We start from the raw sequence: 25,523 nt of genomic DNA on the forward strand, positions 1-25,523 counted from the left end.
GATAAACATCCTGTTACAGGCTTATTGTATTTTAAGATTGTTCCACTTCAGTTTACCATTTGTTTTATGTTCTTTTGAAACTTTTTCAGTAAAACTGGCATTAATTTAGTACACATTTTAATAAAATTGTTTGCAGTAGGGTAAGCGAAATTATGAAGTACAGCAGACATTGAAGAACTGAGCTGCCTATAGTGCTTAGGGCAACTAAAATTAAAGCATGTCAAACTATGAATTCCACAAATTTCCTGATTTCCTGGCCCCAGTCACCCTGTTTCAGATCCATGTTAGAGTGAAAGGTCTTTTATACAATTCAGCCTTTCCTTAGACAATATGATAGGTATATCATTAAATTATTTCCATGCAGCCACTGTGTTCAAACAATAAAATTCTCAGTCCAACTCGTTTTGTAAATATGCTATGGCTGTTCAAGGGCTCTCTGAGCTCATATGATTGGATTGATGGCCCTCAATGGTCAAAAGAAGGGAAAATTATCTGCTGGGATTTTTCCATCTGGTTTACATTGCAGTTCAAACTCTACGGATCAAAGAAAAAGCGTTTTCTCTTTCACTGCGTTATCTAACATGAGCCAAAGTATTTTTGGGTCTGTTCAGTGGAAAAGCAAGAGAGCACCACATTATGGAAACTACCCCTATTTTTATTAGTTTCAAGTAACATTTTAAAATTATAATGTTTAGTAATAGAGATGGGCACCAGCCATGTGAGTGCTGGTACAGGGAGCTGAACAATGAAAGCTGCTCAGTTTTTATCTGGTTCTTAAGAAAAGTTGTGACACCCATTCCTAGAAAGCTAAAGACGCCTGCAAGTTTAGAGGCAAACATAAGAAAATTTTTGGCTTTTTGCCTCCACAAATCAATAGCAGAGCCTCCAAATTCTCTTAGAAGTTGTAAGGCTATTCAGCCTTTACAGCTTGGGCTAAAATGGAGCAGTCTAGAAGAACCAGTTTAGTTAGTTGCACAGAGCTTTGACCTGAAGCCTTCAAAGGCAGATATACTCTTGTTTTCTTTTCCTTTTAGGCACTTTCTTCTAATGTTTCTTAGTTATATCAGCAGCCCCTCTACGTCATAAGTTCTGGTGATTGCTTCTCATTAGCTGGCACCTAACCATGTTGCCTAGTTAGCAGAATTGAGGTAGAGATAGAAAAAAAGCCTTTTAAAAGAGAGAAACTAAAGCAAAAAACAATGTGCAAGGAACATGGACTCTTTTGCATCCTGAACTTTCCAGGAATGCAACAAATAAAGAAGCTTTGAATAGGGACATATTCTTTTCATGACAGGGTACAGACTTCTGAAAACAAAACACCCTACAACCAAAAATCAAAGCATAAAGTAGCCATAGCTTTGCAATTTTTATGTCTCTTGGGCATTAGAGAGACATTTAGTAGCTATAACTTTACAGAGAAATGAAGGATGCCGACTGTGCAGTCAAGCACTTTGTTCTGGACTGTTTATGAAGTCTTTTAGTCATGCCAGTGTTTTAATGGGGATCAGAAATCCAAAACATTTTAAAACTTGCTGTATTTAAAATTAGAAGAAACATAAAGATTAGACGTACAGAACATACCCATCAGATCTTGGTGGGAAGACCTTCAGACAGTAAGTAGCACAGGCAACTCGGTGTGCTTATTCTATAAAGTCTGTGAACAGCCCAAACTTGCAGGAGGTAAGGAGCACACGTGGGAGCAAGCACAGGCATGCAGAGTGTCCAGCTGTTGGAAAAAACTCCTCTGTCTGCAGGAAAACCAGACATTTTCACATCAGTCTGTGAAAAGGAAAAGAATATACCCAAGACCAGTCCAAAGCGCACGTATTCCAAATAAAAAAATTTCAGCTACAGAAAGGAAAAAAATATCAGAATTCAATAGCTAGATACATCCACTGACTGGAATATTATGTTGGATTTAGATGAGATGATTATCACGAACAGGACGTGACTACCCTGATTAATGTGACATCTGAATCTAAAATAAAGATTTTGCAGAGAAAGTTGACTCGTGGAATAAAGATGGGTAAAACTTGAGGCATACACAGAGCATTTTACTCCTCGTAAGGAGAAATAAAGTCTTGAGAAATAAAAAAGTTTACAATCATCTATGGAAATGGAATACCTGTTCTTCGGTTGAAAACGTATCAGTGCATATATTTCATTTAAAGAGTTTATAGTGCAGAGGATGAGAAAACCTTGAAAACAGGAAGTATTTCTGTAAAGAGGAAGAAAATAGAGCACAACTCTGCATGAAAGCTGATGTGCTGTAATTGTGGGCAGCCACCAAGAGGGGAAGGCCATCTCCTTCCCCATTCCCCTTTGGGACTGCAGCATCTGCCATCCTCCCATGCATCGTCCAGCTCGCTCATCTCCCACAGAACTACTTGCTGTTACAGGGGGTTAGACTGGGGTTGAATCTGCTCACTGAACCAGTTCCTGCCTTGACCAGACATTTACCAGCTGTTTACCATAACCAGGCTCTGCATGACAGGCAATGGAGGGGGAGTGGGACTGTCTCTTCTGGTGGCCTGCAGTTAGACTAAGTCCCATATAATGTAAAACTCAGTGTAAGCAAAACTACACCAAAGGAAGAAACAAATTGACAGCAAGGAAAGAAATATCATAGACACTCCATTACAGACACTGTTTTTAATATTTGAAAACTTCTTTAAAAAAATAAACATTGTTTAAAACTTATGACAAAAAGCAGAATGAAAACAGTCTGACATTGCACACACAAATACGTGCAAGCAAATGTTAAATCCACAGTACAAGTTTGGCCTGGGAGTATTTGTTGATGTTGACTCTAGGTAGTGGTTCTGCATTACTCTTGTCACTATCCAGATCTCCTTAAAGATCTATGATATATGATCTCATGTATAACCTCTGTATTTAATACCTATGACAAACTAGCTGAGGGTAATGACAGACATTGGATCACAATTTGATTATTATGTTTTGCAACAGCTGTGATTTGAATGACATTACTTCATAATCAGGGAATTACAATTAAGCTGCCTTATGGAAAACAGTGTCAATACTGTTAAATTGACATTTTAAAAACCTGGTAAGTTAAGTTTGCATAGGTAGGGAGTATTAACCTGCAGGGCAACACACCTGGGACTATCACCTGTTGAAATTCTGTATAATAAAAGTCTTCGACACAGGCCACTAATGCTAAAAATGAGAATATTGTAAGTTCTTGCAAATATAATGAGAAAGTGAGACAAAGAAAAGTGTCACAGGCATAGGCCTATGCACATATACAGTATCAAAAACATCCCAGAGGCATCTGTCTCTAATGAAGCTGCTTCTGTGAGTTGGTTGCTATGTTCCTGAATACAATGCAGAGCTCTGTATTTTAACTCCTGCATGGCACTGGGTTTTAGCTTCCAAAAGGTACTGTGGGAATTGGAGCAGCTTTTCAGAGCAAACTAAACAAGGACTTGAGCCACAGAGATGTTGCAGAAAAAACTCACTTAAAACAGATGGGATTGAGGCAAAAGTCAGTGTGGTACTGAAGGTTTCATGAGACACATATAGCCAGCATTTAAACTCTGTGCATCAGTGACAGGAGCAGTGGAACATATGAGAGGCCTCAGGTTTTTGTGAGTCCCCAGGCATGCACATATTACATGCTAAAAAAAAAAGCAAACCATGAATCTAGAAAGAAAAAGCATTTCTCTGGCAACTGCAGAATGGGCTAATTTCTAAAGGAACTCCATAAACCCCAGAGGAGAGGCAGTGTGAGCCAAAGGAAGATAAAAAGAATATATATATCGGGGAATGGTAGTGAATGTAAGTGGAACCAAGAAAATCTAGCACACTCTTTAAGTATTGCTTCCCAGCTGAGCGCAGTCATGATCACCTTGGTGTGTGATGATTCACTCAGGTCTAGAAAGAGCAGGATATGGGAAGAAAAACGGAGTTCTTCGCAAACTCCAGGATTAGAGGATTTAGAATAATTCATAGTGTATTTAATGTTAGCTCCTCTGCTGCTTATGAAACTACTAGAAATAGATTAAAGGTTAATGTATTCATTTGTCATGCATACAATTAAACCAAAAATCTTTTTAGCTGATTGTGAATTGTTTATACAGACTAATAATTACCTGATACATCCTTTTGAGACAGGCCAGCAACTACATAGTCTATCTCCTGGCCAGATATAATTTACAGTCGGAAAGGATGGCTTAGGAAGCTTGATTCTCATGGAGAAAGTTGGCAGTACATGGGGAGGCAGAAGATTAAAAAGCATTAGACATTTCAGACATGTAAACTTTCCTTGTGAGGGCAGTTTACATTGCCTGATATGTCCTTTTCTAAAATATTAGCTTTATTGGCCAGAAGCCCAATTCTCTGGTCACATTCATGGACAGCTCTCATGTGAGTACTGACTCAGACACAGAGGATGAGAAACAGTTCTTGGAGTCTGTATCTTGAATGATATGAAGAGGAATAAAAAAAACCCTTATTCTATGAAACAAGTATCACTGCAAGCTTATTGCAAATACTTGTGGACAAGATGCTCAGCAGATGTGCAAGTGCATAGCGTTACTGACTTCAGTAGCACAAAGACAACTTACTCCTGGGTAGAGCAAAGCCTTGAGCCTTCATAGTTACCAAGTTTTACTTCCGTGGAGGTTTGCATGGATAATGCTCAGATTGCTGAGCCATTTCCAGAAAGCAAAACATGGGGCTAAGCAAAATATTTTTTTAAATAAGATGAATGATTGCCCTCCAAAAATAGAAGCCCTGCACGGAATGCAAGTTTGCCTCTTGTTTTGGCTAACAGGAAGACCTCACAACTCCAAAACTTCACTCCACAAGCCCTATGTGAGGCTGACAAAGTACATACATATTCCTGTATATCTGGATATATAGCTGGCCTGCTGTGATAACTTTGTTTTCTGCTGCTGAGGAATTTTATTTGACATGTGAAGCGGTTGCTAGCAACCACATATGGCATCCCTGCTCTATAGTAAGGGCTTTATGCTGTTAAGCTGTCCATCCTCAGACAGCCCCAAGCCTGCAGTAATGTGGACAAACTGCCCTGGCAGTGGCTGCCACATTGTCAGGCAGGTGGGCTCTGGGCAACCACGTGGACTCACCACAGGTAAGCCAACCAAGTTGCAGCTCAGCCTGTGAGGCCATACTAAGGGGACCCCAGAGGAGGGTTGGGGGAGTCCCTTCTTCTACCAGCCATGGGACATGGCAGTGCAACCTGGCACCAACTACTAGGGATTTTACACTTTGTAAGAGTTAAAAGTTCACTGAGGCAATTTCAACCATTCTGGGTGAGGGACAAAGCCATTTTTGTGAATTGTTAAAAGCCTTATACAGAATGAAGTTTGTAATTTTTGACTGTACATGGCTGCCCAACACAGTGAGCTAATACATCTCCTCACTAGGTCAGGCATGATCCCACAAACTGTAGAGCAGTCCTGGCACCAGCACTGTTCCATGTCTACCTATGCAGGCCAGATGTTCGTGTTTTACAGCCTACAATAACAAAAGACATGAGGCCTGCTGACTGCAGGCAACAATACTCCAACATCTCAGACCAGATTTGGGTTTTATCTTCAAGTAGATATTCAAGGTACTTGTGGCAGTTTTCTGTTGGCTCCTGAAGACAACAGCTTTTTCCCAAATGATCAGTTGATCAAGCTGAAATACCTGTTTTGGAGTTCATCCTCAAGACAGCCTTCAGAGCTTGCTGAGACTTTTTTCCTTTGGAAAAATTCAACAGAGGCAGTTAACCTCAGCCACATGTATCTACATTACTAGTATATTTTTACTACATTATTGAAGCCTCATGGTTTAAAAAGCCTGCTGCATAAATTACACTTCGAAATCCTTTGCCAGAAGCTCAGGGGGAGACTAATTTTAACCAATCATCATCCCATCTCCTCATTATGGGCTGTACTAATTTTGAAGGGATAAATTCACCACAACACTCAGAGGTCTAGTTTCCAGTTGTTTTTTTTTTAAAAAAAAACCAAACCACCAAACAAACAGAATTAGGTGATTACATAATGCAGAAACACTTTCAACTCATTACTATTATGAAAAAGTAAATAAAAATCTCAAGTTTAATGTGCCCAGAGTTCTTACTTTGGGAAGTGGCTTGGTACAGGGGAAAGTGATGCAAGAAAAGCCCCTTTGGCCTTTTGAGCATGACTCAGAAGCCATGAAATATTGCTCCCAAGGCAAATGGACACCTGTTGTACCTTCCCTTTACACTGTGGATGCAGGCAAGACTGGCAGCAGGTTCAGAATCACTCCAGTGAGCAGAGCTAGCCAGAGAAGCCTCAGCAAGGAAAGAGCCTGTCAAAAACCCTGGGGTTAATGAACCATACAGCAGCACCTCAAGACTCTCATTTCATTCCAATAAATGGTTGTAAATGGAAATTAAAACCACCAGCAAAAGTAAAACCATGAAAGGAGGAAGAGATTTACACTCACCTGCATGGGGAGTTCTGAATCCCTCGTTCCCTCAAGACAGACTCTTAAATCACCCAGCAGGAACTGGGTTTGTCGGGATGCTTTGGCCATACAGATTTTCCACATGAACACCCGGTATATATAATTTGTGCTCCATGAGCTGTATGTGTTACCAGGGGTGGGATCTGCAGACAAAAAAAGCAAAGGTGAACCCACATGTTAACTAGTTTTTACTCACTTCTGCTTTTAACATGACCTTGGAGAGCATACTTAATTCTTTTTCCATATTACACATACTCATGCACACCTGTGGGATCGGCTGGGGTTTTTTTTAACTCTTAAGAGCTGTTTTGTTATTTTTGTTTTAAGGTCTGTGAGAAAGATTTCAGGAAGCTGTTACTTTCTGAAGTTCTTCCCCAAATCACAAAAACAAACAAAAATAGTCAGCTGTGGTGATCTCTTGTGATCTCTTTTGGCAGTCTGTTCTGCCACAAACAGCCATTTTGAGATCCTCCATAATTAGAAAGGTTAGCAAGGCTCTAGACTGTCTGAAAAAGTACCACCTGTGAGCTGGAAGCAAGTCTGAATTGCAAACTGAGGGCATTTTAGACACAAGATCTTTGATGAGTGATTGTATAACTGGAAAAATATTTCAACAACAGTTTTTCTGCTAAAATAATTCCCATCATATGAAATATACCTTCAACTTTCTTCTTTTTTCTTATCTGTGGGAAAACTGAATAAAATCTAACAGGTAAACTGAATTAAATCATACATCTCTCAATTATTAAACTGTTTGGCCTTCTGGGTTTTGAGGCTCAGGGAGCTGCAGTTTGAGGCATTAGTTGCCATTTTACTTCAATGCATTTTGCCAAACTATGGTCAGATCAATGCTGAGTTTCATGGGACTTTTGATCATAGGCAAGCACAAGAAATGCAGGTCAGCCTGGGAGAAATGCTTATACAGAATTGAAGCACAAGACCGTCAAACTGTAAATTTCATGTGGCACTGCAACAGCAGAGGGGACACAGGCTTGTTCTGACCTGAGCTAGAACAAAGTATTGCTATACTGTACAACATACTGTTCCAAAATACTTTGATCAGCACCACAAAAATGAATCTGGATTAATGCTTTTCTTCACTTGCTATTCTGTAGAATAGAATTTCAGGCTTTTCACCCTAACCAGACATTTTTACTTCTGAAAGAATCTGGGTTCTCCAACAGACAGAGACTTCACTTATCCATGAGCTCCAATAAGGGCAGCTCATCTCTCTCTTCTTGGAAGAGGTGGTAGGGATGATGAACTCAGTGTGCATCTGGGAAGCTGCTCTCCAGAGCAGATGGAGACCCCAGCATGTGTAATTCAAGTAGGCAAATAATGAGCGCCTCTTAATACATGTCTTTCAGGAAAACACACTTCTAATCCCTATGGTCACGTCACACGCTGAACACTAGCAACATGTCATTTAAAGGTAGGAACAGATCAAATTTTAAGGAACTGTGAAAAAAAGTGTAGCCAAGAGGTATAGAAAGCAGTAACTGTAAGCCAGCTACATCAGTAAAAAGCTGAATTCCCATGGCTGGGAGAAGGGGAACTTTTTACCAAGGCTAAAAACAAGTTCCTTGTGGCAGCAGCTGGGAAAGAGATGACACTGCAAGCAGTCATGGTTCCCATGTCCTCAGCATGGCTGAGCAGCCACCCAAGCAATGAAGCATCACACCTCAGGAAAAAGCCTGCAGAGAGGCGTTGTACAATAACCACTAAAGTGCAGGGTGGGAAAGGGTCCAGTTAACTCTCTGGCAGGATGAATTTGGCAGTTGTTAAATCCCCAGTTATTTAGGCCTTTATGAACCAGGAGACTGAGTTTGATCTCAGATCTCCCATGGTAGCAGAATAGGGACAACAGCAGTAACATGGCTGACCAGCTCGCTATGACTGGCCTGCAAAGGGAATTTCCCAGTCTCAAGTTTCAGATCAGCTGAATTTCCAGAATTGTTCATATCAGCCTTAGGAAGATGTTTCTTCCTCCCTTTTACTTCAGTTTCAATATAAAGTAAGTGCAGAAGCTTCTGGCCCGGAAGCACTTTAACAAGTGTACAACATACAATGGTCTGTCTGGACCAACAAAATAATTATCACTGGGTTAAGAAAACAGAGACAGACAACCTGACCAGCCACAGATGGCAGAAAGGGAAGAAGGCTTTCTGACCTATTTCTTTTTGGGAGATCAAGAGCAGGGACAACCCACAAAGATGTCTAGTCTGCTTTCTGAAGAGCAGTAATAAAACCCCACACAAACAAGTGTGGTACAGGATTTCCTTATTAACTGAGAAATCGAGGCAGAGGTGGATATTCATATGACCAAACTGCTGATACTTACCATAAGTCTTTCAGGTCCTCTGTAGGTAATAGTGAGAGGGAGAGACAGATGCACATCCCCAGGGTCAGCCAGTTTATCTAAATTACACTCCTGCTATAAATCCCCTCCTCAATAGAGGAAGCATCTCTGTCTCTCTCCATTAATAATGTTAAGGAATCTAGTTCCTGACTTAGGAGCATAATCAGTGCCAGAAGTTTGGTGCTGTTAGTACTACCAGGTTGTCTTTTCTCTTTGTAGTGTCAGAGCTGTAGAGCAGACTGTTCTCTGATCTTTCCTAATGGTTTCTGTCTGCTTCCAAACAAAAGCACAGTTTGCATGCAGTTTGTGATTAGATAGCAACACACTGGTAGCAGATATGCACACAACAAACAATAGTTTTACAATGAAAGACAAGCTAAATATTAATAAACATCACAAAGTCTTCTTCATGGGGACCTACTCACAGAAAACGGCTTATAGGACTGTGCTTGCACACTGCAAGTGATCACTGGTACTATTCCCTAGCTGAGATAACGTGTAGCCATTAGGACACTAAAGAACTCAAAATAAAGGTAACAGACAGGCTATTATATATATATATATATACACACACACAAATAAAGCAAACAAAAACATCCCACCTTCAGCTGAAAGATTATAGAGATGGTTGTCTGGCTGACATGAGCTAGCATATCTCAAACAAGCAAGATACAATAAAAGGCAAGGCTGTAATAGTTTTTATTAGGCAAGCATGCACAACTGATGCAGCAGTTGAGGTTTTTGGAGTATGTATGCCCTTCTCCAGGTCTGAAATAGAAACAGCAACTACCAGGCCAAGTGTACATGGGAACGGCCAGTCTGAGTTGTAAGTGTAACAGCTACACCTAAGACTGTCTTACTGTTTGTATGATGCTCCCCAGTGAAAACATTCAGCTGAGAACAAACAGTGAATTCAGGCCAGGTGGTTCCCCACTCACAGAGGGGCTGCCTGCCCCTGCCTGGGCAGCTGTTTTTAGAGAGGGACAGTGTCTATATTGACAAAGATGGTAAAAAGCAAGAAATTTTCAAGCTTAAAACAAAGATAAAAGCCAAGTGGAAATATACTCCACAAAACTTTTCCCCTTTGAGCTGCCTTCCTCCTAAGGAGAAACGAATGTTTTATCCTGACAAATGAAAAGCTCTGAAGTATTTTTATTGTTGAAGTTTCCTATGTTAGAAAAACAGTTAATTTTTTCTCCTAGTTTTAGCCTACCTAACCCAAAAATATTTAAACATAGGAGAAAAAAAAAAAAGGGGGGAAAAGAAAAGAATAAGAAGGAGCTTTAAACTCTAGGAACATTTTTTCTGCAGTGAACTCAGAGTGACTGAGGTTCATAACAGAAGTTGAGCATGTAATATTTTCCACTGCTTACAGTTCCCTTCTGAACTTCCATTTTGTGGGAATACACTTGGATCACTGCTGACCTGTCTCTGGAAAAGGCTCACTGTGTATTTTGGCTTGGCTTCCTTCCATTTCTGCTCCTCTAAGTCTGTTCCCCATTTCAACATCTCTTATTGCCACATTCCCAAACATGTTACACAACCTTAAAGAAGCAATTTATAGGAATATTAGTAACTCAGCTGTGACCAAACAAGCACTTTTCCCTTTTAACAGATCATTCTCTCCTGGGAACCATAGTTATGTGGCTGTTTGCTCACTTGTTTACAGCATTGTACTGGATGTGATATTTAAACGGGCAAATGACTCAAAGCAGTATAAACCTGTGAAAGCCAGTGCTCTGCAGCAGCTTTCAAAGCAAAACCTGGCTGGAAATATCCTGTGAAGACTTTTCCAGGAGAGCCTCATATGTGAGCACGTAACCTTCCTATAGCCAACCAAATCATGCCAAATGCACGTACAAAGATCCTGCTTTGATATCTATAGCCTGAGGGAGCACTGTCCTGATGAGAGTCCTGAGCACTCCGGGGAACATAGCCAATCACCAAGCACAGGGCATTCTTATAATGGCAGCAGATACAAGGATGTGAGGCTGCATAATTTATCCCAGGACTGGAGTTAACCATAAACCGTAAGTAGGCAGTCTCACCAAACATACTGATACTCACAACTCTTGCCTGATCTTGCAAGCCCTATTTCCTTGAACACTGGCTCCCATGGGATACTCCTACAAGCCATCAATTTGTCAGGTCAAAGACCTTAGTTTTCAGTATTTTATCATAATGTTACAACAAATTAAATGTCAACTTCTCTGGAAAAAGAGGACCCCCATTATACAAGCTTAAAACCCAAGTCACAGTTAAGACCTTTTCATCTTCCTCTCTGCAGAACAAAAGCTTCCCATTCATAACATGAAGTGTATTTTGCTGACCTTCAGTTGTCCTTTTTACCCTGCTCCAAATGTTGCCATGCCTGCCGAAGAGCTTGCCAGGTGGACTATCTACCTGTCACAGTTTACAGCCTGACACATTAACATGAAATAAAATGATTGACTTCATATTTATGCACTCACTACCAGCTGTAGCTCATGGTCACATTTATTTCTGCTTGGCTGTGCCTCCAGCACTGATAAAGACCTTTGGAAAAAGGTTTGTGACATGAATTAAGGGCAGTAGTTGCTCAAGCCATCTCCATTAATTCCATCTTCAAGTCAACCCAAAGGAAGTCCTGTAGCTATACTGTGCTCTACCATAATCATATTCATCCTCCGTCATAGAGTCGGTATAACCTGACACCAAAATTAAGTGGAGAGCTGTGATCAAGAGCTACTCAGCCTCTCACAGAAATGAGAAAGAAGACTAGAGAGACCCTCTGGATCCAAGTCAGGGAGCACAGCCACAGGCAGAGCAGCAAGCTACTGAGGCAGCAGTCACAGCTGATGGCTGCCTGACACCCACCTGAAGGTAAAGCAGGTCTACTAAAAGCAACACACCTAACTTTGCCTGTGAGCACACAAGGAGATGGCCTCACAGACATGAAATGACATTTTTCCATGTAAGGCTACCCAAGCAATCCAACACAGTCTGCACTAGCTTCAGTTACAAGCAGATTTTACATTTTCCTGCCCCAAAGTGGTGAGCTCTGCAGTCTGCCAACAATGACACCATATGTCACCACAGAGAGATCTTCATCAGAAAGACTTACTCAGATGTAGGCAAAAATAAGTATCTCCATCACTGGTGCCATACAATTATCAATAATATCCTCAGCCTGAGAACGTGGGTACAGAATAACACCCACATACCTCCACCTGAAGTGATGAATATCATTCTCACCATACGTTGTTTCCTTTCGACATCCTAGCAATATCACGGATGTCTTTTCTGGCTTCAACTGGTGCCTACCTATAGGACAACACCATCAACATCACTGCGTGGGCAGTGGAATATCTAACTACTGGGTGACATGCAGTCAGTACACACTGTCTGTCCAACCAGCCTAACTGGCCATTTCACCTATCACCTTCTCATCTGATAGCAGGTTGTCTCTGGTTATGTGCAGTTACCACATGTGTTTAGGTCAGGGATCACCAGCGATGCGTGTGTATGCACAGAGCTTGGCACAACAGGCCCTCAATAGCTTGAGGGAGTTAATCCAGCCCCGAGCAGACAAAGCAGTTTGCATTCTTGCACTGCACCACTGGATCCATACACTTGAGCTTGTTTGGCCTGGCAGACATAAGCTACTCTCTATCTGCCATCTCTCTCAGAAGCAAAGCATCAAGAAAAAGTAATTTTTTTAACAATCTTACCAATAAAACTGAGGAGCAACAATGAAGCACAGAGCAGGGACAGGAGCGAGGGGCAGGGGAAAGCAGAAATGTCATAAATTGCTCCCCACAAAGTCACCAAATTGTGTAATAGACCCGCAACTTCTAAAAGTCAGCACTAACAAGTAGGTTTTCTCCTGCCTCCAAGTTTTCCATTTCTTTCCAGGGCAAAAGTGAAGATTACGTAGGCAGTAACAAGGGAATGAGTAGGCAAACCAAGTGACAGATATTTGTCAAAAAAATTGGACAGAAAATTCCCACATCCTCTTCAAGGATTTTAGTTGCTATAGAATCACAGAAATAGCATTGGGCTATAAAGGCACTGTAAACCAATAACTTTCTCTCACTGTCCAAACTGGTGGAGGGGCAAACAGGAAAAAAATACAAGACCAAGGCCAGAGCCATAAACTATTGGGAGCCTTTGGGACAGAAGGAAAATAGGTTTGAGCCCTCCTGTGTGAACTTTCTGAGAAATAATAAAGTTAATGAAAAACTGCCATATTCAGACTCAATATAGAAATTTACTGATGGCTGTGCCAGGACAGTATGATCTGTCAATTTGCTGGCTACCCTCAGCAACAAATACTTGGACTTCCTTTATCAAGGACATTTTATCCACATTCAGTCTGAAACACAGTACATCCCAACACACTAGGACCTTATTTAGATGTGCCATGGAGATACCAGGGGTGAATCTGGGGACTTGTTACCCAAGTTTTGTCCTACAGGAATTTTAACTTGTCAGTACTAAAGCAAAGCTCAGAGAAGATGTATTGTTTCTAAAGCTCTTTGAAGAGAAAAGAACCTGAAACACAGTCTTACTAAGTTTGCCTGGACTGACTTTTATCTGCCTAAGGAAAGGCCAGAGCATCCCAGGGCTGAATGTCCCAAGCCAGACAAAAGGGCAAACCCAGGCTGGGACAAATGCAGAGGAAGAGGCCCAGGGTGTCTGGTGTTCTGTTTCCACCACGTTTGCAAGACAAGGAGGATAGAGATGCCCCTTGCCCTGGGCAAGCACAGAACAAAAGAAAGGGGGTGAGAAAATGTAATGCTTTTGTTAGAAGCAGATGCAGCCACAATGGGACACAGCTACAACATAATGTTTCCTTTAATCCCCATCTGGCCTTGGTGTTCCCCTAGATCTTCTTGCCATTGCAGCACCCAGTCTGCCGGTCCAAGCCCCTTGGTGTGTGCTCTGGTGGGACATAGGGCCTTCTCAACCCCACAGGACCTACAGCTGCCATCACCACACAGGAACATCCTTTGGGGTGGTGGCAATGTGGTGGGGGTGGCGCAGGACCAGCTCAGGTCTGCTCCCCAATTCTTTAATCACTGAAACTCTTCTCCCAGCATGCAAGCCAAAACCCTTCCTCTCTTCCAAATTACCGTTTTTCTCTCAAAGAAAAGTTAACAAATCAGAATAAAACCAGGCAGGGCATGGGAAGGCCCCAGGGGGACTGGTCATGGCCAGTGATGCCCTGCTAGTGCCACCAGACCCATGACAGTCCCAGCCCTTGCCTTGAACATGAGACCACAATGGCAAGCAGTGCCTGAGGGTGTTATTTCATTACTCTGATTGCTGCTTTGTTTTTCACCGCACATTTGGAAATAAAAGCAACTTTTAATCAAGAAAAGGAAGAAGCGCTGGAAAATGGGCAGAATTTTTGGTTTTGTCTTTGGTGAGGGTGATGGCACAACAAGGGTGCTTGCAGCATTTTGTTCTGCTCCAAGACACTTCTCACATAATTAGCCCTCTTGCCACTGTGAAACTATTCAATATATACTTTCCCTAGTGAGCAGTCCCATCTATCCACAGTAGTCAAGTAGCAAATAACACTTTGATTGTCCATGCTTATATTTTTCATCTTCAGCAGAGCAGGTATTTTATTTCCGTTAGATTTTCCAACCACTCTTCTCCCATCCATGACAGACATAAAAGAGGACAGTTAACTCACACCTTTCCTGAGGAAGCCTTCTTTCAAAGCCTATTATCTAGATTTCTCAAGAAGCTTTCTCTGTTACTCTGGAAATTGAGGAAGAAAAAGCATCAAATGAACATTTCTATTTATTGTAGTAGCATCTGTGAGTTTGTGATAACGATAATACAATTCCGTTCCCAAATCCTCAGTTGTTCTTCTTGAGATGACTAACTTAAGAGTGAATACTCCTACTCAATGGTTTCTTTTCTTCCAAATAAATTCATAGTTTTGAGGTAGGTTTGGGGTTTTTTTTTTCCCCCAAAATACTCATTATCCTTAAGCAGTGACTAAAGACAAGAAGATTGCTGCTTTTCAAAGAAGCCAATCCTGTGAGACCTCCCATCTCTTCTCCTTTAAGAGCATTAACAGGAATAGGAGAAAGGCAGAAGGTTCCCCCAAAACATAGGGATAATAGAAACCCACAATAGCAGGCTCTGGCCCTCATGGTCCTAGGGAATTAATGCATTTGTTCACTTCTGCAGGGCTCTGAACTCAGTTAAGTGAGGATCATCGAGTTCACTCTACCATTAAATCTCTGCCACATCAGCCTTCCACCATCACTGTCCAGGATCAAGAAAAATAGTTAGAAGTATGAAAAAACCTCACAAGTGCAAAGTATTTTAACTTGGATTTGTACTTATTTGTGGCCTATGTGACAACTGCTTTAATCTGGATTTTAACTTCCTCTAAGAAAACATTTCTAACATACTAAAATCACTCACACTCAAAAAAAACCCCAAACTCAAGCCAAACCCAACCCCACCCCACCCCCCTCCAAAAGAAACAAAACAGGGAGGACAGGGTGGTCGTCTTGTCATTTATGCCTATGGAAATTTGGTGGACATGGGGCTACTTCCTAACCAATTATTTTGCACATTGCCATAAGCAGACAGAGAAAGGGAAACAGACAACACCACTGAGGATTTTGTTAACAATTTTACCCAAGAATTCCCCCACTTAGCTAGTCCAAGCAACACCTATATGAAGAAACTGTTATCTGTGTCTTAGTAGTTACATCTTCCTTCAGCATTTAGACTCTACAGTACTTTTGCTGTTTGAAAAAGATTATGGTAACTGGAGCAACCTATGCAAGCTAGAATTTTATTTTGAAGGGAATTAATAATTGCCAGATTGGTTTTTAGCAACTGAGAAGTTGAAGAGCTTTGTGGCATACCACAAAGGCACCAGAAACTGAAGAATTGGAACGTCATGAAACACAAAAATTACTTTGAATTATAATGTCTGATAGCAAGGTTAACACTATGGGGATTATGAAGCTCATATTGCAAAAAAGAAAAAAGACATTGTTTTTACCCACCCTCCCCACTTTTTAAACTGTACACAATATGAAAGTATTTCTCTCAAAGTGGTTAACAGAGCTCCAAACTAAATCTAAAAGATATTGTTCATTTTCCTTCACTTCTGGTTGACAAGCTCACTTTCACACCAAGCTAAAACAGAAGTAGCTCAAGAGTTATCTGAGGATCACTAGAGGATGGAAAGACTGAAGCTTTTTAGAGAAATGCAGCGTTTAAAAAACGTACCAGTAAGTAATAATTAGCATCAATATCCTGTCCTGCTTGTATTACCTGCTTGCAGTGTCACAGCACTTTACAATATGGCTAGGTTTGCATAATGAGAAACTGGGACACTGCTGATTTAAGCTTAATTCACATCCAGATGCAAGTTATTGTTTTTATCACCTGTGTCTCAGTGGAGCTGTTGAATCAAATAGGCACTTTCCTCACAGGGTACAAAAAAAAAGATGGGTTAGAAAGGTCAGAATAACTATACTAGGCCAGAGTGCTATATCTTCCAGTTCAGTATCCTTTCTTGGACAGGGACCAGTAAGAGATGCTGAAGTCAGACTATAAGAACAGGCTAAGCACACAGTGATGCTTTGCCAGAATGTGCTCCCAGCAATCAGCAGTTTTAGGACTTCTCAAACCAGAAGCATACGCTCACATATCCTAGCTGCTGAAGAAGTTTTCTTCTATGAGCTTGTCTGGTTGCTTTTTGAACCCAGGTAGAGTTTTGGTCCCCACAGCACTCTGTGGCAAAGGCTGCCAGAACTTAACTATGGATCATGGAAGAAAATTCCTCTGCCTGTTCTGAACTTTTGAACCTGTTATTTCACTTGGCATCATGTAACAGAAGTAGTAGAGAAAACAGTGAATGACTGTTCCCTGTCTACCTTCTCTGCTACTCTACTATATATGCTCTCTATCATATTCCTCCCTCCTAGTCATTTCTTTTTCATGCTGAAGATCTGTAATCTATTTAATCTTACCTTGAACAGAAGCCATTCTGTATCTCTTATTATCTCTGCCTGCCTTCTTTGTATGCTTTCTCTTCACTCATCCTTTTTGAGAATGGAGGATTCATGAGTTGGGCACACCATCAGCTCTTAGAGCAGCACAACTGTTTCTTTACTCCTTTTCTATCACCACCTAATACTCTTTTTGCCTCTTTGACCCTCATTGAGCACTTAACTGACATTTTCACAGAACTGTCCAAAATGACTCCAAGATCTTCTGTGATTACTAATAGCTACTTCACAGTCTATCACTGTTCTCCAAAGCGTACTACTTTGCTTTTATCAACAGCATCAGATGGCATTTTATCACCTAGTTGTGAAATGCAATTTTTCTACACCATTTTGAAGCTCTGTTTTCTCCTCTGAAACTTCCTTTCATCATTCTCTATCAGATCACCCATGAACAATTTGGGCAGCACTGGCTCTAGCATTGATCCCCAGTGATCTCCTTCCTTGTGGAAACTCATTATGTAATTCTTACAGTTTGCGTGAGATTCAGCATATAAAGAAAACATCTCATGTAATTTTATGTGCGGCATAGCCTGTATGGTGCCGACAAGCATGTTTCCCTTAAATCCCAGGTCACATCTGCCAGCTTTGTGCAGATGTCTTGGATATCACAGAGCATCCCAGGTGGCACAAAGTGCCTATTTTTAGGCCACTGAATCCAACTGTTTCCTGTTTCTTAATGAGTTGCAGACTCATATACAGACAATCACATTGCTTAGTTGTTTTGTTCCTTTTCACGTGTTTGTCAAGAGCTGTTTTAGAAATTCAGACCTACCATATCAACTTTTCATATATGCTAGTAACTACTCTAGAAAAAACTCTAATAAATTTGCAAGGGTATGAGATCCTTCTAGAAAAGCAATGATAACTCTTTCCTATAATATCTTATGTGTCTCCTTGTGTGTGTACTTTTTACTGTGCTATCCATAGTTTTCCTGATACAGACTTATTGATCACTAATTCCCAGACCCTCCTGAAAATCTGTTTTATATATTGAAGTCACATTTGCCACTTTTTAATCAGCTGATACCAAGACAGTTTTAGGTGCTATATTATAGACTGAAACAGTTCTACTTCTCCATACTAAATGTTGATGCAAAAATGTTGAATTAATCTGAGCACTGACTCATCATAAATTAATCCATGAATTAATCTGTAATCCACACGCCATGATCAGCCCTTGACAAAAATGAGAGAGAATGTGCATCTAATTCTTGGTCTACAGTCTTTTTGCATTTAAAAGCTATAGCCACACCAGCAACTCCTTCTAGGGTAAGCACAAGTAGTTGGCCAAAAGAAGTTCTGTCCATGTGGTTTGTATGTAGTCCTTAAGCAGAACATGCTACGGTAGCAAATGGATTTTTTGGCCAGCATTTGTACCGGGGCTATACTGCTACTGCCACATCAGCAAAAGGCTCTCACTCCTCACAGACGTTTCTCTGCCAGCAAAACTTTTAAAGCATAGGTTGGGCCTACATTTTAGTACTTTCCCATGTCTGCCTCAAGGGCCACAGCAAAATCTCAACTCTCCACAGCTCTGTGGCCCTGCCCCAGGTTCAGTCCTCTTCCCGCATTTTTTCCCCTCTACCTGTGCTTTCAGAGGAAACCAGCCCCAGCTGCTTAAACATCTGTCTCCCACTGTGCCCACACTGGACACATGCCACCAGCAAATAGGGAAAAGACAATGGGGTATGAATCATATATGTGGATTTTCACTGGTGAGACAGATGTGAAAGCTTCTCAGGGATGTTTAATCCATGAGTCATCACCATCATTAAGAATTCAAATCTTCCTCTTAAGTCAAAGTGTGAATAACTGAATTAAACAATTTCTTCTTTTGTGTAATGAGTAGTAAAAAAAAATAGGTTTACTCCTTTATTGGGATCTTATTTGTCTGTACTATCAAACGCAAAATCTCTCTATTCTGTGCTTCTGAAGACTTTTATTCATAGCCATTCTTCTGGTAAGATACTTGAATCTTGTGGTAATATTTAGACGAGATCAGCTTCTGGCTAAAACTAATGTGTTGCTGTAGATTATTCCTACCCTTAGCCAGTGTCATATCACATAAATGCATTGGGACATTTTCCTGGACTACAATGTCTTTATACGTACTGGAAAAATTACAGAATAAACAAATGGAAAGGCATTCCCTGTGGATGACCTGTGATTTGGAGTTCTCTCAATTCCTTGAGTTTCATTTTCAGTGTGTAAAAATAAGTCCAAGAATCAAAACTATACAACTGTCACTTCCTCTAATGCTCATCTATGGTTACTTATCTGAAAGGAATACAGTGTGTAACATGCCTTCACAAACACCCATGCATCAATACATCCTCCATTCACATTTGTATTTCATAGCTATGTTGCACAGATCTCTGCCAGTTCTAATGCTATTTGCAGCTTCCAGCCTATGTCCCTTGCCTTCTTCCTTCTCTGCCTTCCCCAAAAGAAGGAAAACCCAAGATGAAAGTTCAGCCATGCTGACTATTCACTAGGTGCTTGTGGCTCACCTCTGCCTGGAAGATCCCTGTGCACAGGGACTAGTTCTGCTCCAGATCACAAAAGTGTGAGACAGTGCTACCAAAACACCATACTATTTAATGCAATGGCCTAATTTGCTCCTGCAGAATTTCTCAAATGCTGGGATTAGGGTTACTTCAGTGCTATGCAAAGCGGCAAGAAGTAGGGAGGGTGGGAAGATTAAGAGAGACCAGACCGAATTATGACTACAATGCATGGGAAGTCTTGGGAGTTAGACTGATGAAGAGCAGCAAGTTTACAAGACACTTTTTGTCTTACTCCACCCCTGCAGCACATTTTCAGGGATACGTATAATCTTCAAAGGTGCATCCAGAGAGCAAGGCATAGAGCAGGTGGCCAACATCAAGCGAACAAGACAGCAGCTCCTCAGATGGCTGCACAGCTGCTTCCCCAGCACAGGCCATGTACAGGGTTGCTGCGGTGACTCCAGATGCCCAGGAGAGAACCGGCTCACTTGACAAAACATTGCAATTTGGACAGGAGCATATGGTGCTTCCGGTATTACCTACACAGGTGGTACAACTCTCATTCCCCCTCAGGATTTCAAAAGTCTTTAAGAGTGTAATTTTCACCTGGGGAACACCATAGAAATGCTAGGCTATAGTGGCTGGAACAAAGCATTAGTTTAAGAGCATGAAATCACAGACATTTTTGAGAGTGGATATGGTTGACAGTATGCTATGATAGGTTAAAAAAACCCAAACAGCCTTGATAAGCAAATATCTCTAGGGGGGAGGGTTGAGGATGGGGTGGGAAATTCCAGCTAGGTGGATGCTTTAGCCCAAATGTCAAGAGGAAACCTGCAGATGTTTCAGGGCCTATTTCAACATGCAGAGCTCAAGTAAAGAGTCTATATAACAGATGGCAGTTTCTGAGTCACTAAACATTATTATTTGGCAACAAACTTATGCTCTCTCAACCATTTCTCAAGGGATTCTTGCCACAAACTGCTGTGAAAGTGATGTGTATTCTGTAACATTCAATTGCAGAGTTTCTAAACCAACAAGCAGAGCTCCATATAACTGTAGACACAGATACATATTTAAATAAAAGATCTAAAGTAAACTTGGCATACATCAGCCTGAGTCAGAGAAACCAACGCTGGAGTCCAGAGGTCCACCATTTTCTGTGTATTTCTGGATTATTTACACTTGCACTCATTACCTCCTAACAGATCAGGTTTTTTTTTTTTTTTAAGGTAGGTTTTCAGGAAATTTCAGTAAATATGACAGGGGAATTAAATCTTAAGAGCAGTTTCTGGAACTGAAAGCAACTTTCTCTTTAAGATATCTTTAAAAAAAAAAAAAAACAAACCTAATATACAGGTTGATTCCAACAATGCTACTATCAGCATTACACATCCCACTCAACAAGTGGATACAGGCTCAGAAGACTAGATGATTGAGGTAGGCAAATGCTTCCTGATTTTATTTAGTCCAACTTTGGTGGGATTCAGGTACCAAAACACGTTACAGGATCTGTCCCTGTGTATCTTTGCAAGACTGTTGGAGGCATTACTCTTGGGGACAGGATTAGGAAGTCCCAACTCCAGTGTCATCCTCAGTTTATAAGGCTATAACCTTTTCTCAATTGCATCAACAGAGTTAATAGAAATAGCACACGACCTTTCTGTGATAAGGCTCTATCACAGCAGCCTCCCATAAAGTCAGTGTCCACCCTGCAGAGCTAATAATAGATTACATTCCTACAGGGACATAATTCATGGGGCTGCATGCACAAGGCATGCACCAAAACCTCATAAAGCACCAAATGAACCATGCTCTGAATAAAATCAAACAAGCAGTACACACTGCACAGTGAAATGTTCAGTACAGGCTATCTACATAACAGCTACATATCTTAAACTCAGAAGGAGAGAGAATTGGTAGAGGGTAGGCAATAGCCAAATGATTGTGTAGCACATCTTGGGTGACGAGGTTGCTATTTTTGCCTCTGTAGTAACTCCTTTTGCCTTTTATGCATTTTATTTCTATCCTGTAAGGACTGTTGACTAGGAAGAGAAGGAAAACTACAAACAACAAGAGCAGAGACTATTCACAAGAAAGCAGTATGGTCTGCTTAAATCTAGGAAGAGAAAATGTAGGAAAGGGGAAAGGATGGCTTCACTTAAAGCAAAACAAACCTTCAATGTAATGCAGTTTATCAAGTGAAAGTTTGCTGGATGAAATGCTTCTCTCAGCAATATGTCAGTAATATCTAGAACTGCTCATAATAGAAAGCAAAGTCTGCAACCATCTTTTGTAAACAAAGTTGTTGCTTGTAGGCACGTATTTATCTAGAAAGTGATTACTCCTTTTAGTGTTGCCCTTTAAATTGTCATTTTGGGCACAAACCTGCATTTTTGAAAAATAGAACCAAGGCATCATGTCACATAGAAGAAAAGCATCATGTCCTAACCTGGAAAAATAGGCTACCTTTCCTCCAGGGTTTTGTTTATCAAAACAGGGCGACAGAGCTTTGCAACCTTGATATTGTACACTGATGTCATTGCTGCTACTATATCCTGTTCACTGTGCTAGGTACGAAAAGGAACCTACTCCATCAGTACAGACAGTAGTCGAAAAAAGGAAACAGTTAAAAACCACTGATCCAAACTACAGTCATAAATAAAGAGAAGATGACCCTTGTGAATAATTAGCAGATAGAAACCTTTTGGATTTTGCTTTTAAAGTTCATGCTTTTCCCTACTGTTTGCTTTATGCATACTGCATTTTTATTTGATCTGGTGATGATTCACAGGCAAAAAAAAATTATGGCTGATTCAAGGAGCAACATATCTATTATACAGGTAGCATCACAGCCTAATCTCCATTGCAAAAGTATATGAAATTAAATCCTGTCCCTTCTGAAATGCACAGGAGTCTATCATTGAGTTCAATAAGGACAGGATTTCAGCCATCAACTGAAGGTATTTCTAAACGGTAAAGCGAGGCAGCCAGCATAAAAACATACTAGTTAATGTCAAATGGTGCTTAGACAGAAGAATTTTATGTTCGTATAGTTTTGCTGTTTGAGGGGCTTGCAATGAAGGCACATTAAATGCATTTCCAAAGTCAAGCTTTATCAGCTCTCCTTCTGTAACTACGTAGATATGCAGAATTAAATGTCATTAGAGCCAGCCCTTTGTGATCTTTTCTTCTCCTGTAATGTTTATAACGTGTCCCTGCTTAGCAAAATGTCCAACAACTCTAGAGACGTCAAACGTTTTCTGGCTTGACTTCATAGAGAAGCACACATGAGATACTCCCCCTAAGGATTTAATCTTGCCAAGCTTTCTTCTGCTCTGTATTTTGCACTCAAATAGTGATGTCCATGTATCTCTACTGGTAGCTCACCTTGCTCCTGAGCTTTGCCTAGAAGGAGTATCAGCAATAGTTCTTCTTGTAGTGACCTCATTTCTTACTATATTTTTTTTTTCCAAAGCCTGCTTTTTTCCCAGCAAGTAGGAAGCAAAACAAAATACTGACTCACAGGCTAAAATAGATCACTAAGTCCAAAGAAACCTTTGAAAGGGATGGGTGTTTTCCTCCCATAAGACAGACTGTGTAATCTTTAGCACATTCTTTTGCAAGTAACACATTCTATCTCACTTTAAGAGAGCAGCAGCGTAAAACCACTTCACCTTTTTTCATCACTACGCATTTTTACAGTTGTTCTGTTACTGCTTCATGTACTGTAAAATGCACCAGTTCAGTCAAGCGCTGCTTCAGTCTGCGTGAAAACAGGCATGAGAAATTCAATGCCTTTCTAGTTTCTTTCCCTTCCAAACTCCCATCAGCCACCATTCCATCTCTTCACAAACAGCATCCAGATGTTAATAAACATATCAAACTTACTGTTTTTCAATGGCAACCTTTCCCTATTCAGTTTTCTCTATCATTTATTTCATCAACCCTGCAGCCTTTGTTGTTTGCTCATATTTCCAGCTCACCACAAAATATGTTGTATGAGTATCAAGAGAAAAATTCCTTTAATATGGACCAAAACAATATTATTTGCTTCAAATCCAGGGAAATAGAACCTGCGTTTAAATTTATGTTCATTGGAGCTTCCTCTAATATTTTTCTGGATGGGAATTTAATGTGAAGCATCACTGAGTGTTCCAGTTGGAGTTCCAAAGTGAACTGTTATTTTCAGAGTTCACAATAACAACTAGACTGAGGATCTTTTATATATTTTTTAAATGTGCTTCATTCAGAGGAAAATAGGTCCCCAGGTCATGAACTATGGATTGTGAATCAATACAGGTCTGATTAGGTTGACAAGTGACAGAAGTAGAATATGCAGCACCTTCCACAGGCTTTGCAGCATCACTGAACACATTAATGCCTCTACATTTAAAAAAAAAAAAACAACAAACTTCTGACAAATTTATGGGCATGCTGATTTTGATTAGAGAAAGACATTTTAATAGCTATATGGGAAATAGGATAATATATTATAAGGTGTTTGCCACAGTTCCCATAGTTATGTGTATAGTGATAAACAGTTGTCTTCAACCTGAGTTCAGTGGACTCTGGAGACTTGCAGACTACTTCTAAGATTAATAGTAATGAATAAAAGCAAGGGCATCTTTTCTCACTTTAATTCTGCTAGGCAGTCATCCCCATCTCTACTGATCAAGAGTGCTTGAAATAACTGGTACAACCTAAAGAAGATTGAATTAGGTTACTTCCTCCATGGACCTGACAACAATGAAAACTGGCAAAAAGTATTGCTAAAAAGTAGTGGCCTATTTCCAGAGTATTAGGACCGAGGCTGAAACAAGGGGGAGCTCCCCCAGCAATATATTACCGTCTCAGGAAGGCTCCTGCAGAGAACCTGAAAGATTCCAGGTTCTTAAAAAAAGGTTGACAGCAAGTCTGAGGAACCATAGAATTTCCTCAGGAAATCTGAAAACTGCAGATACCAGAGACATTGCACCTTCAAAAACCAGCTCAGGAACTGAGATGAGGTGCAGGTCTGAGCCAGAGTTTTGCTAACTGAATCATGGCTCTCCTGCTGTGTACCCTGCCCTGCAGGGGTGAGGATAATCTTGTTTACTGTCGAAAAACTCACTTGTCTGGCTGCTCTTTGTGCCACAGGACTGAGGCCTGCTATAAAGGGTTAAACCTTTGTCTCCAATTAATATTGTTTAATGAAGCTAATGGGTATGCTGGGCTCGCCAGCCCAAACTGAAGAGCCAAGGGCTTACCCTATTTCAAAGCCATGACAAGGGCTGGCAGCATCGAAGTGATCAGGGAAACATGGAGCAGACAGATTGTAGACAGCCAGAGCTCTCCTGGCATGTGGAGCCATGACAACCAACAAACACTGTCCTTGGGCCTCATGTTCAGATCTTCCCTCAGGGAAATTTGCTGCCAGAGCATGTGCTATTTGTCAACACCCAGGGTCAGAAAGTAGTCTCTATGCCTCCCTGGTGGGACTGAATCAGACCTAATGCTAACCAAAATCCATTCAAACCAATGTTTTTAAGTTCTTATTAAACTCATTAACAGCCTTCCAAAAGTGTTTCTGCTAATCAGAGTAACAGCGCAGCTATTGCTGGTGTCTCCAGGTAGGCACTTGCTGAGCACCAGGACTGTCTGCACATGTGCAGGTCTGCAATGCTGTGTTATATCCTATACCACTATAGCTTATGTCCTCAACATCCATAGGGCTCTCCAGTGGGTGCAGCACCAGCCCCTGTGCTGCCCACAGGGAGGCTTGGTGCTGCTCAGGGTCCCACCTGGTGTCTTCTCCCTACCAGGACTCTCGTGCTGTATGCTATCACTGGCTACTTTCCATTCTGAGATGGTCTGTTTTCCAGCTCAAATAGGTTTAAACTGGTTTGGGGTTACCAAACTAGTTACTCGGTTAAGAGTCCACCAGTGGCCTGCATGGGAGCAGAACAAATTCACCTGGAGCAAAGTCCAAGAAGAAAGAAGTCATGGTTCAGCTTTCTGTTTTTTCTTCAAGGACTTTACAAATGAAAGTAAGAAAAATTTAAAGGAAACGGAATTGTGTAGAAAATGAGAATTATCAGTACAGCCAGCCTCTAGAGCCTCCTGTGAAGTCTGAGACCCATGGGTAGATTT

General features: G+C 40.9%; 1 long non-coding RNA gene across 2 annotated transcripts in view; it reads right to left on the bottom strand.

The window, feature by feature from the left end:
* Positions 1-1,664: 1,664 nt before the first annotated feature.
* Positions 1,665-25,523, bottom strand: part of LOC141934178 (uncharacterized) — a 31,964-nt gene continuing 8,105 nt past the window's right edge. The window contains exons 2-3 of one of the 2 annotated variants that reach the window (XR_012626288.1): positions 6,469-6,632; positions 1,665-1,748 (exon numbers count right to left, since the gene is read on the bottom strand). This is a non-coding gene — a long non-coding RNA (uncharacterized LOC141934178). Of the gene's footprint in view, positions 1,780-6,468; positions 6,633-25,523 lie in introns of both variants that reach the window. The other variant, XR_012626287.1, reaches the window with a different exon arrangement.

Source organism: Strix aluco, chromosome 1 (genome assembly GCF_031877795.1).
Source record: "Strix aluco isolate bStrAlu1 chromosome 1, bStrAlu1.hap1, whole genome shotgun sequence".
Taxonomy (NCBI): Eukaryota; Metazoa; Chordata; class Aves; order Strigiformes; family Strigidae; genus Strix; species Strix aluco.